The 12837-nt window shown below is 36.2% G+C and overlaps 1 pseudogene; it reads left to right on the top strand.

Moving 5' to 3' along the window:
• The first annotated feature begins 1307 nt into the window (after positions 1 to 1307).
• LOC107710776 (uncharacterized) lies at positions 1308 to 11348 on the top strand (annotated as a pseudogene).
• The last annotated feature ends 1489 nt before the right edge of the window (positions 11349 to 12837 follow it).

Genomic DNA, 12837 nt, shown 5'->3' with positions numbered 1-12837 from the left:
CATTCAGAAATCATTCTAATATGCTGATTTGGTGCTCAAAAATATTTATTATTATTATCAATGTTGTGCTGCCTACCATGAGTTATGTTTTTTCTGGATTTTTTTTTTTTTTTTGGATATTCTATATTTTTGAAATATAGTGATATTCAACTGTCTAAAAGCAAAACATGGGTCACAGCCTGTCTATATATGTTCACCTAGCTCCATAAAAACTATAACTATCTCTAAAATTGCTTCTCAGAAAGATATGTCAGCATTTGAACTGCTTTAAAAAGGGTATATTTTTAACATTATTATAAGCTATCCGATTAAGTTGAAATCTAATACTAACACAAGTGCAGTGCGTTCAATGGATTGAGCTGTTGTTTAACAACATACTGATAGTTCAGCTGGCAAAACATCTTTCTGGAAAAAAAATAAACTTTCAGTAGACAAGAACTCCATAAGACTTTTTTGAAAGTTGTGAGTTGTGAAAATGACATGATTTAGGACCTTTAGACAGTGTGTGCCATTGTAAAGACTGCAAGCCTTGTTTTAGTCCCCATTAAATTCAATAGGGTGTCTAACCTGATTAAGATGGTCTTTGAATTGTGGTGGAGTATTTTGCATGGGCAAACACTACTCATATTTTCTTCAGATTATTATTATTTTTTTTTTTTAGTTTTAAAAGGTTGTCTGACAGCTTAGACCGAACTAGTTTAAAGGCTGCTCCCAGCAGGTTGGTTGTACAGTAATCTGGTTGTAATCTTCTTAGCTCACACAACCTGCGCTCTGCAGTTTGAAGGTTTCATCCACATTTTATACAGATCATTAACTGAAGATGACCAAATGGAGGCATTAGCAAATATAACATGCTGCCCCTGAGGGTGAGTGATTTTTGTAAATACTGTACAGCTGTAACCTACTGATCATCATTATTGCCAATTCATTATCCAAATGTAGGAATATAAATGTTTTATCAGTTGACATTTAAATAATTAGATGTTTAATTGAATTGTTTGCAGTGGATAATTGGGTGTTTTTCAATGCATGATTATGCCTGAATATTTCATTAAGCTGATGGAATGAGACCTTGTTTTTTTTTTTTTGTTAAAACCTTAGCCGGTTTGTATTGAGATGGCAAAATATGACTAACAAGCAACATGCTGTTGCCTGAGGAAAGCACAGGTGAGTCTCCATATGCTCCAAAACCAGTACAACGTCATACAAGAGCACCCCGCTGAGCAGACTTCCCTGCATGCTCGCGTTTGTTTCTGAGCCCTTCGTTCAGAAAAACAGACTGCACTTTTGATCTTCCTCACCACACCATGTGGAACAAGAACATTTATTTGGCTTCAGACACTGCAAGTAGCTCAAAAAATGCCAAGAGAGATGCGAGACCAAGTGATGCTACAGCCCTCAGATGTAATACGGCAGCCAAGCGCAAGTGTGTGCAATGGAAAACCCCAGAGAGGGATTTTACTGAGGATTCCTCATTATCCGCAATTTCAAAGAAAGACATTCAGCTGACCTGCTTTAATTCTGCAGACATTGCTTATAAGCCCCATAAGGAAGCACTCGCTTTTCAAAGGCAAGATGAAAGGCTTTCGTCCTCTACCTTTCATGAGCTTCTCGAGTCCTCGTGGAAGTCTGCAAACTTGCATTGCTCGATGCTACACTTCAACACAACTGAACATGCAGTCTGTTTTGTGGAGCGTCAGACGCCCAACTTATCTGTATCCACCTCAGCGGTTTCCTCACGCACTGTACCTGTTGTCTCTGAAGGCGAACGGCACAGTAGCTATACAAGACAACCAAGAAGTGAGCAGTTTCAGTGCTGTGATACAAGATTGGGCTCTAGTTACATCCCTAGAGTTTCTATACACAGCAAATCATCAAACGAATCTGGGGGAAAGGACGATTTTGTCAGAGAGACGAGGCCTGATGGCAACAAATTGGCTTTTGATAGGCCTACAGAGATTTACACTCATAACAGTCTTGAAATGCAGGAGGGATTGAGTCTAATTCACCCACTGGTGATTCAGAGAGAGGATATACAGAAACATGTGCAAACAACGCAGAGAGTTTCTCTTCGAGAAACATGCAAATCTCTTCCAGGACAGGCTGGAAGTAGAAATGAACGAGTGTGCATTGACGGGCAATACCTCACATCTTCTCAACAATACTCGCCAACTCTGAAGTGTAAAGCCACGGAAGCTCAGGTATGTTGACGTCCAAAATCTCATCCAAAATGAAGCATTTCTATCATTATCTGGAACCAAATGGGAATTTCCTTAAGAATTTGAGCATATGAAAACAAAATAAACACTAGATTGTTTAAAGAAGTCATAACAGACATATAATGATTAATGATGATAGAACAAAGATGTAACCCCTTAACTTTCACCGGGACGCCTAAGTTTACTTCAATATATTACAATTAAATCATAATCTAATCGTGACAAACTATATATCGTTGGAAAGACCCCTAAATAGATAGTTGACCACTGTTTGTTGTTAATAGTTATGTAGGAACAGTAATAGATTAATTTATGACAAGAGTGCACCTCAAAACATATACATGGGGGGGGATTAGAAAAATTTTAAATATATATATTTTATATTTATGAAATAATTTCACTGAATCAAATTAGATCAGGCTTTTATTATTATTATTATTATAGAATGGTCACATTAGAAAATCATTTGTGTCATTTTCAACCTAGGCTCATTGGAAAAATGGAGCTTAACCTACATTTTTACAAATCTCCAAAAACACACTTATAAATTCACCACAGTTTCTAGCTGAAATTAACACTTGGGGCAGCAGGGGCAGTTGTTAAAGACAACAAAAACCTATGTTCACACAAATTATGACAACATGGCAGATTATTAATTAATAAAGACTTATTTTCATGTGGTTCCTTGCACAATGCTGTTTGTGTACATTTTGAACTTGCAGTAGCTCTTCTGACGTAGTAAACTTGCTCGGTAGCGCACCTGATACAGTGTCACACCTGCGATGCGACCATGAGTCTCGATAAAAGAGCTGAAAGACTTTAGCAGCACTCAATGGATATTTAACTTTGAAAGTGTTGCAAAACTTGCAAGAAGCAACGTAATCATTTTGCATAAATGTCGCCACAGGCACGGAATTCCAATGAGCCTAATTTCCTATCGCATGGATTTCTATTAAAGGGGTCATAGGATGCTACATGCACTTTTACAAGTTGTTTGAACTGAAATGTGTGTTGGCAGTGTGTGTACACAACCACCCTATAATGATAAAAATCCACCCAGTGTTTTTTTTTTTAATCTGGTTAAATGTTTTCCCCACAAGGTGTTTTTTACACTACCATTGAGAAATTTTAACCAAACTATGTTACAGACTTTTCATTAAGACCCTAAAGAATCATATCAACTTGTGGAAAATGGGCATCCGATGACCCCTTTAAGAAGCATTTTTTTTCCCAGAGGAATTTCGCCATACAAAAGGTGCAACCACACCTTTTGAAGATTCTTATTGGATTCCATTAGGATTGGTTTCCAGTAGGAAACCGGTTCACACTCCAGATTTTATGAATAGGGTGTTTTGAAGGGATAATATATTTACATTTAATTTGAGGAAGCTTTACTGAACACATTTTTAACATATTTCTTTTTTTTTTTTTTTTTTAAGATTTATGTGGCACCAGAGATGACTTTGATGAAAATAAAATAGAAGAAAGGTAAAGAAAATATAAGATCTGTGTCAAGTGCCAGTGCTTGTGAAAGCGTAATAACGGTTCTGACAGAGCTGCTATCACAATAATGATCTAACTTGTTGTGACATGTACCTGTACTTTAGGGCTCAGCCTAACAGGTAGAATTAAAAGCTTTTCAGAACCCATGTACTGTGTTTGGATTGAGATTGCTTATCTAGAGATCGAAATACTTCCTGCTAACGTAACTTTAATGGTTTATTTAATTGTCACTGCGTGTTATATGCAGGTGTGAGGATCTGGACAGGTTTCGTCTGCAGTTGCGCTGTTTGAGGATGTGGTCCAATAGACTCAGGTTCCTCTCTCAAGCCCGCTGTCATGAGAGGAGACGGGCTCTAAGCAAAGCTCTGTATGCTCTGAGATGGGCCGTCAACATGCATCGTGCTCAAACTGATGCAGTGGAGAGGAGGAGAAGTGCTTTTCTGCTCTGTCACAGTTTTTACCAGGTGGGAAGTGTGTGAACACTATAGAGAACTGTATCTGCCTAATTCTCAACAGGGCCATTTGCGTCCCCATGACACTGCAAAAAAAAAAAAAATTCTTACTTAGTGTTTTTGTCTTGTTTTCCATTTTAAATATCTAAGCATTCTTAAATCAAGATACATTTACCTGAGAAGCAAAACGAAGATATTAAGTCTTGTTTTCTGAAAAAACAGAATTTTGTTCGTTTTTGCTTAACACAAGAAAAAAATATTTGCCAATGGGATAAGAAAAATAATCTTAATTGAAAATTAATTAAATTTTCTTACCCCATTGGCAGATATTTTTTTCTTGTTTTAAGCAAAAACTAACAACATTTTGATTTTTTATTTTAATTTATTTTATTAATTTTTTTTTTTTTTTTTTTTTTTTTGAAAACAAGACTTAATATCTTTGTTTTGCTTCTCAGGTAAATGTATCTTGATTTAAGAATGCTTAGATATTTAAAATGGAAAACAAGACAAAAACACTAAGTAAGAATATTTTTCTTCTCAGGTAAATTTTTCCTGATTAAATTTTTTATTTTTTTTCAGTGGACTTACTACTGATATTACTAATAAGAAATACTTATAACTTACACTTACCAGTATATCAGTAACAATTGAACAAACCTTGAATCATTTAAACAGGGTTGAACTGACATTTTAAAATGTTGTAGCTGTTTAACTATTTTGATTTATTACAAGGCTCACCTAGAGTCATGCTGCCAATGCTGCCAGTTCACTCAACTATATACAGTGTTTAAAATATAAGCATATGCATAAGCCTGTAACCAAATATTCAATATAAATGATAATAAAGAATCAACAGAGAAAAAAATATATATTTGTTGTCTGCTAATCTGAATACTGGAGGGAGCATCTCCCTGTGGAGCAATGTGACTGAGATGGGAAAAGCATTTCTCGAGTGCTCAGTAAAAATGTTTTCCGCTGAATTCATACAAAACAGCACCATTTTCTAAGAATATGCCTTATAATCGGTATTCAAACCAAAGTTGACTATGATAGCATGAACTACAGTTAAATAAACATGAGCTGAAATGCCTTATGGTGTTAGCCAGTAGTTTAAACAAACCATTTCAGCTTCATACCTTAAAAGTGATACCATCATTGTGTTACAGTGGAAGAATCGCTATGAGAGCAAACACCTGGAAAACTCGTTCCACACTGATGCGTTGAGAAAACGACTCATTCCTCCCAGCAATACTTTAGTCCTGATGAGCACATGCTCCACCTGGAGGAACCTGCATGCGCTCAGAACGGCTGTGATTCATCATCAGTAAGAATCATCCTGCGCTCTGGGTCAGATCTGCAGTTACGCATGAATAAGAGCTCCTAGATATCCCTGAGTCACAGTCCTGGACATGAATCAGGATTTTCCTTTGCTAGTTATTATTATGAGTGCATAATGTGGGTGCTGGTTGGTTTGGAACCTCATTTAGAAACACTATTCACATTTTCTTCAGAACATGTAAATATCGTTGTGCATGTACTGTAAGTGTGTTTTATATCCTGACAGTCTATCTGTACTGTATAAGAACTGGCTGCTCTGGAGGCAGGTGTGTTCAAGGCGCTTCTTGAGAAGACAGCAGGAGTGGAGGGCATGTGTTTGGTGGGACAGGAGACTCCAGAGCAAAGCCTGGACCCTGTGGACATTAACCTGGCAGAGGACACAGCTGGCCACACATCAGTACAGGTACATTGTGTTATATATGTCGCCCAAGTGTTGATTGCATTCTCAGATTTTGCTATATCTTATAGAAATATCTTGCCTTTCGTTTTGTCTTTCTAGGATCAGCATGGAAGGATTGGAAGATCAGGAACAGTCAGAAGAAGATGGAGAAGTTGATTCAGTCCATTCAGAGGAGCAACCTTCTTCACTCCTTCCATCTCTGGAAGAAAAGAGCAGAAACCTGTCAAAAAGACAGAGATAAACTGTTCGTTTTGAGCTGGTAAGAGTCAATCTGTCTCTCACATCATCACTGAGTGTGTCTCCTGTATGGCTGATGTTCTGCCATGATACACAAAAGGCATTGTCAGAAAAAAAAGTGTCATTAGGGGCACAACTTTATTGTTTATCTCAACATGACACAGGAAACAGAGTACAAACTAAACGTCTAAAACAAGACAAAAGCACAAAGACGCATTACAATCAGTTGGATCAGTTGAAAATCATTTAAAAAATGTCGGGCTCACACCTCAGCGTTCAGAAGTATTATGGGATTTAGAGAATGGTTGGGTTTGTTCTAAACTACATCTTCTCAGAGCTGGGTAGATTACTTACAAATTGTAGTCCGTTACTGATTCCAAATTACATGACAAAACTTGTAGTTAGAAACGTAATCCATTGCATTACACATTTTAGGTAATGTAATCAGACTACTTTTTGATTACTTTTGACCTAACTCATTTATCACATTGATTTATATAGGATAATACTCTACCATATTGATATAAAAACACAGAGAAAGAAAATATATTCCATCTGTTGTTATTAACAACATGAAGTGCATTAAACATTGCATTATACATCAAGGTTCCCCAAGGTTGTGTTGCTTAATTATTAACTCATCATTACCTTAAAACCTCAGGAGGTACTTGAGATCTCAGGGGGTAGTAAATTCAGTATGAAAGTATGCATGAAATTTAGTATAAAAAATATTTGGTAAAATAGGTTAGACTGACAAAAAAGTTTGGGAATCCCTGCATTACAAATAAGAAATAACATGGATGTGTGCATTTTAATGTGTTTGAAAGACAAAAGCATTCCAAAGACATAGTAATACATGGTTAAATAACCGTGAGAATGAAAATGTGAGAGTGATGATTCAAATAAAAATGTGTTCATCAGTAGTTGATGAAATGTTGAGAAAACACTTCTTAAAAATGAAAGAATTAATGAATTTTAAATTAAAATTAGGGCGCAAAATTAGAGTAGTGGAGCGTCTCAGTTCACAGTAAATGCTGTTCCACACAAACTCTGTCTCTGTATCTGATCGGAGTTTGGTCCTAGTAGTAATATGTACCCTTAAGGTACTATGAACCTTTTAGGGGAAGGTACAAAGATGTCCCTTTAAAGGGATAGTTCACCCAAAAATTAAATGTGATGTTTATCTGCTTACCCCCAAGGCATCCAAGATGTAGGTGACTTTGTTTCTTCAGTAGAACACATTTGATGATTGTTAAGTTTAACCGTTGCAGGCTATCAGTCGTATAATGCATGGCAATGGTAACAAAATCTATGAGAGTAAAAAAAACATGCACAGACAAATCCAAATTAAACCCTGCGGCTCGTGACGACACATTGATGTCCTAAGACACGAAACGATCGGTTTGTGTCAGAAACCGAACAGTATTTATATCATTTTTTACCTCTAATACACCACTATGTCCAACTGTCTTTGGGCGTGCACGGCATCCGGTGCGTGAGGTGTGGAGATAAACATCAAATTTTCATTTTTGTGTGAACTATCCCTTTAAGGGTACCACGCCAGTGAAAGTTGTTGCACCTGTAAAGGTACAGATTTTGCACATTTTTTTCCTTCTTCTTAGAGTTAATGGTTTCTATGATCTACTTAGTCTTATGATGTTTTTGGGAAACACAGCCATGGTGAGTTTGAATTTGTAGACAGAGCATCTTTAGAGGTTGGGCTCGTTTGACTTGGGCAATCAGGCAAACACCTAGAACACACCACCAAGCACATATTAAAGCCGAAACTGCACTCTCAGAAAAAAAAGGTACAAAAGTTGTCACTGGGCGGTACCTTTTCAAAAGGCACACCTTTGTACCTAAAGAGTCTATATTGGTAACTCAAAGGTACATATTAGTACCTAAAGTGTACATATTAGTACCTAAAAGGTACAAAAGTGTGCCTTTTGAAAAGGTACCGCCCCAGACAGCTTTTGTACCTTTTTTTCTGCGAGTGTGTCCAGAATACCCTAGTAACTGCATAACAAGTCTGTAGCAACCCCCCAGAGCACCCTAAGATTGTGGAGGTGATTTTAGTACAGACAAGTGGTTCAAAAATCTAGTTTTTAGGTGAAGGTGTCAAAGCAAATTGGAGTTTACCAGTAGAATGCAGTACAAATGCTACCACATTATTTGTTCCCTGTACACTTCTCTGTACAGACGCACCCTGCACTCCTGGCATTGCTACGTTCAGAAGAAAAAGCTAACACGTTTGAGCACCAGAGCACAATGGATGGTTTCCAGATGGATGTTAGCAGGTAGGTGAGGAATGACTGACAGAGTTCAGTAAGAGCCCCTGACACTGACAGCACTGCGCCCGAGGTCTTTCCACAGCGGATGTGAGGGTGAGTCTGCTGAGCTGAGAGACTGGAGGTGATGGCTGCTGTTGAAATCTGTGCAGCAACCTTCAGGAAGTGGAGAGATGTCTCAGACAGGACGCAGGACACGAGGAGATGTCTGGAGAGAGTGCGCCTCCTGCAGGAGAAGGGTAGAATGCAGGCTGCGTTTGCCGTTTGGTGTCAAAGCGCTGGGGTGAGGAAGGAGTTAAGGAGAATCCGGGAGAAATCACAGAGAACTCAACTCTCACGGTAAGTCAGCTTGTTTTTCTGTGCTTCATTTGCATTGTGACTGTTACACTCGAATGGGATATTCAAAAACTGGCACTTTATACAAATAAAGTACAAAAACTTTTTTCAAATTATGTCAATTATTATTATTTATTTTTTTCAAAAAGCATTAGTGAAAATGGTGTTCATCAACATCAGAAGGTTGAACTAAACATATGTTGCTATGTTGTTTTATATTCATGTTAAATGAGGTCTGAAATGTTTTCGAATACTGTAACCCAAACTTGACATAAATAAAATAAAATTATTGAGGGGGAAAGAAAAAAAAAAAAAGCTATGTTAGAATTGATGGTTGGCAGATTTTGTGGGGCTTTTTTTTTTTTTTTTTTGGTTTCTCAAACTTTCAAAATAACTAGAAAGTCTCAGTGGTTTGAGATTGACGAACATTACAGTAAAATGTTATTTATTTATTTAGAATAATATTTTCCTTAAAATTACACTGAAGGTTTTTTTTAAATTTATGATAGGGAGGAAATCATATGTTAACAGTTGCATGGAAAACACACAGCTAAATGTTACATTTGCAGTCATTTAAATAATTATTCAGCCTTGTGTTTTATGATAACCTTGAACTGTTTACTGATCCAAAATCCAAAGCACTTGCAAAAAATTACAACGGATTAATTTCATATGGCTTGTTCACTGAGTTTACAGTTCTTGTACTGATGTAAACCACACATCTCCCCTGTATTCTCCTACAGCATGTATTTATTATTAATGTTAATAATCATTCATTACATGATTACCTAGATATTATTGAGTTTTACCTTGTATGCATTTGTAACTGAAGTGTGAATTTGAGTTGATATGCATAAACAATTTTTTACATTTTGTTTAATGACCAGGTTTAATATTTTAACCTGTTTAATGACCAGGTTGTCCTGTAAAATGTATAATAATGTAATCTTAACAAGACACAAGTTCTCAGAGTGGAGAATGAAGCTGTAATAATTCTGACAAATTGTTATAACCTATAGGTCTTAACGAGCCATGAGTATTGATTGCTGTGACGAGGAATCAGTTTAGCAATGCTTTTATAAAATCTTGCCTTGTTCTTGCGTGCCTCTAAAGTGTTACATTAATAACAGCTGATATAACTGCATCCTTCATGCATCAGAGCACTTGATATGAAGCAACAATTTGAAGTTGAGCCGTTGTGCACTATTTATGCATGCATGTTTGGTCTCTCTTATAATATAAAATTATATTTCTGTATAATACTGCAGTTCATAGTTCATATATGTGACCCTGGACCACAAAACCAGTCATAAGGGTCTTTTTTTTTTTAAATTGAGATTTATACATCATCTGAAAGCTGAATAAATAAGCTGATCATAGGACAATATTTGGCCGAGACACAACTATTTGAAAATCTGGAATCTGAGGGTGCAAAAAAAAAAATCAAAAATATTGAGAAAATCTCCTTTAAAGTTATCCAAATGAAGTCCTTAGCAATGCATATTATTAATAAAAAATTAAGTTTTGATATATTTACAGTAGGAAATTTACAAAATATCTTCATGGAACATGATATTTACTTAATATCCTAATGATTTTTGGCATAAAAGAAAAATCGATAATTTTGACCCATACAATGTATTTTTGGCTATTGCTACAAATATAAAAGTGTTTAAGACAGCGACTTAAGACTGGTTTTGTGCTCCAGGGTCACATATAAAAAAAACTTTTAAACTGTTCGAAACTTGGGCTCTAAGTTTTTTTTTTTAATGTTTTTGACAGATGACTCGCAAGGCTGCATTTATTTTATAAAAATAAAACTGTAAATACAGTAATATTGTGAAGTATTATTACAATTCAAAATAACTATTTTCTATTTGAATATATTTAAAATGTAATTTATTTCTCTGATACAAAGCTGAATTTTCAGCATCATTGTCACATGATCCTTCATAAATCATTCTAATATGCTGATTTGCTGCTCAAGAAACATGTATTATTATTATTATTATTATTATTGTCAGTTTTACTATTATTAAAAACAAAAATACTTTTTGTGGAAACCATGATACTTTTTTTCAGGATACTTTGATGAACAGAAAGTTCAAAAGTACAGAATTCATTAGAAACTAAAATATTTTGTGATCTTTTTTGTCAGAATTATTTAGAAAAATCATTTATCAATTGAATGCATCCTTGCTGAATAAAAATATTAATTTATAAAAAATAAACTTTTGAGCACTCTGTGGTTGCACACTGTGTGGTTGCTGAAGTGTTTGATGCTGCGCCACTGATTCTCTGTGTTTTGTCAGGTGTTTGTCAGCGTGGAGAGCACTGGTTCAGCGTAGTGCGTTACTGGCATCAGAGAAAGGCGCTGGCACTCAAGACGTGCTTACAACACTGGAGCAGATCTCGACAGCTGCACGCTCTTCACAAGCATTTCCTCATCCAGCAGTTTCATTCAAGGTTAGATCCCTTCATGAGTGTGATTACTGTATTTACTCCAGTCTTCAGTGTCACATGATGAAGAGAATCATTCTAATATGTACATTTGCTGCTCAAGAAAGATGTCTGATTATTATCACTATGTCTTGTGGGCCGTATGATGGAAGTGTTGAAATGGAAAACAGGTATTTCAGCAGAAGGACTATCCGCCAGGCTCCTGCTCCACAACACTCTTCATAAGTGGACAGAGATATTAGAGAAACACCAGTCGGCAAAGTATGATGACCTCCTCTTCCTCTCTTTCTTTGTAACTCTATTTCTCTCTGTGTCAGGTCTTTGTTCAGCTCTTACATTTCTCATTGAGATCTCACAGATCAGCTCATGATAGAGCAGTTCAGAGGGCTGTTCTTCTGGAGTGGGACAGACAGACTCAGGCTGGTTTCTCTGATGGAGTTCTGCTCTTCACAGACAGACTGGCTCATCTTCATCTTCATCCATCCTCCTCTGCCTCTTCCTGTGCTGCACCACAGGTACAAGACTCAGTTCTAGCTAGCTAGACCAGGACTATAGTTCTTAAATCAGTTTTCAGATCTTTAAAGCACCACAATACTGCTAATATTGTGGTATTGTTAACACAGTAAGGGATTGATTTGATTGTCCAATTGTCTGCTCTTAAGGTGAGTAATTCCTGAGTAATATACTGTATTACAATTGGAAAAGAATAGTTTGGAGGACATGTGTTGACACACAGAGAACAGCACTGCACTGCCCTCTACAGGCTGCAGAAAACACAGCACAGCCGCATGCCATGAATGCAGATCTCTGCTGTAATTTAGCAGGTTGACTACATAAAACAAAAATTAATTTGAATTTTACATGAATTTTAAAACAAAGTTTAAATTGAAGACTATCTTATCTATCTATCTATCTATCTATCTATCTATCTGGGTTTTGCTTTTTGCCATTCATTCATTCATTCATGCATTCATTCATTCATTCATGCATTCATATCATATATCATATAATATCAGTGTCTTGCTATTTTCCAGTAAAGCTATCTAATTTCCTTAAAAGCTTTTTATGTATTACAGTTTTTTTTTTTTACAATGGCTAGGACACATTTCTCAACACTTAGGTCACTTTTTCAAAACTCTTCACACAGTTCTCCTAATCATCTTTCAAAATGCACTAAAACTACCAAAACACTTCATTAATGTCTCAAATCAAGTCATTCTTACATAACACTAGCAGATTTTCACCAAACAAACACACTTTATCACTCATAACACAACAACCGGTAGCATTCATAGCAAAATTTCTTTACAAAACAAGAATGATACTCGCTCTACTGTTTATAATTCACTGCAGTATATATTACATGGTCCATGTTTACATTACAGTACAAAATGATTCCTAAGTTTTCCCCTTTTGTATAGATGGTAATCAAAGTGAAAGGCTAAAACTTGTGAAGATGTTCAGCTACATGCAACTGCTTTCTATATGATATTACTGTAGAAATGTTGCAAATGTCTGTCTTAGGTTTTGAACTTACACTTTAAAAATGCTGGGTTAAATACAACCCAGTGCTGGGTTAAATAGGGACAAACCCAGCAATTGGG

The sequence above is a fragment of the Sinocyclocheilus rhinocerous genome, unplaced genomic scaffold, assembly GCF_001515625.1.
Source record: "Sinocyclocheilus rhinocerous isolate Xijiao unplaced genomic scaffold, SAMN03320098_v1.1 scaffold1048, whole genome shotgun sequence".
Lineage (NCBI taxonomy): Eukaryota > Metazoa > Chordata > Actinopteri > Cypriniformes > Cyprinidae > Sinocyclocheilus > Sinocyclocheilus rhinocerous.
This window is presented reverse-complemented; position numbering and strand designations above follow the sequence as displayed.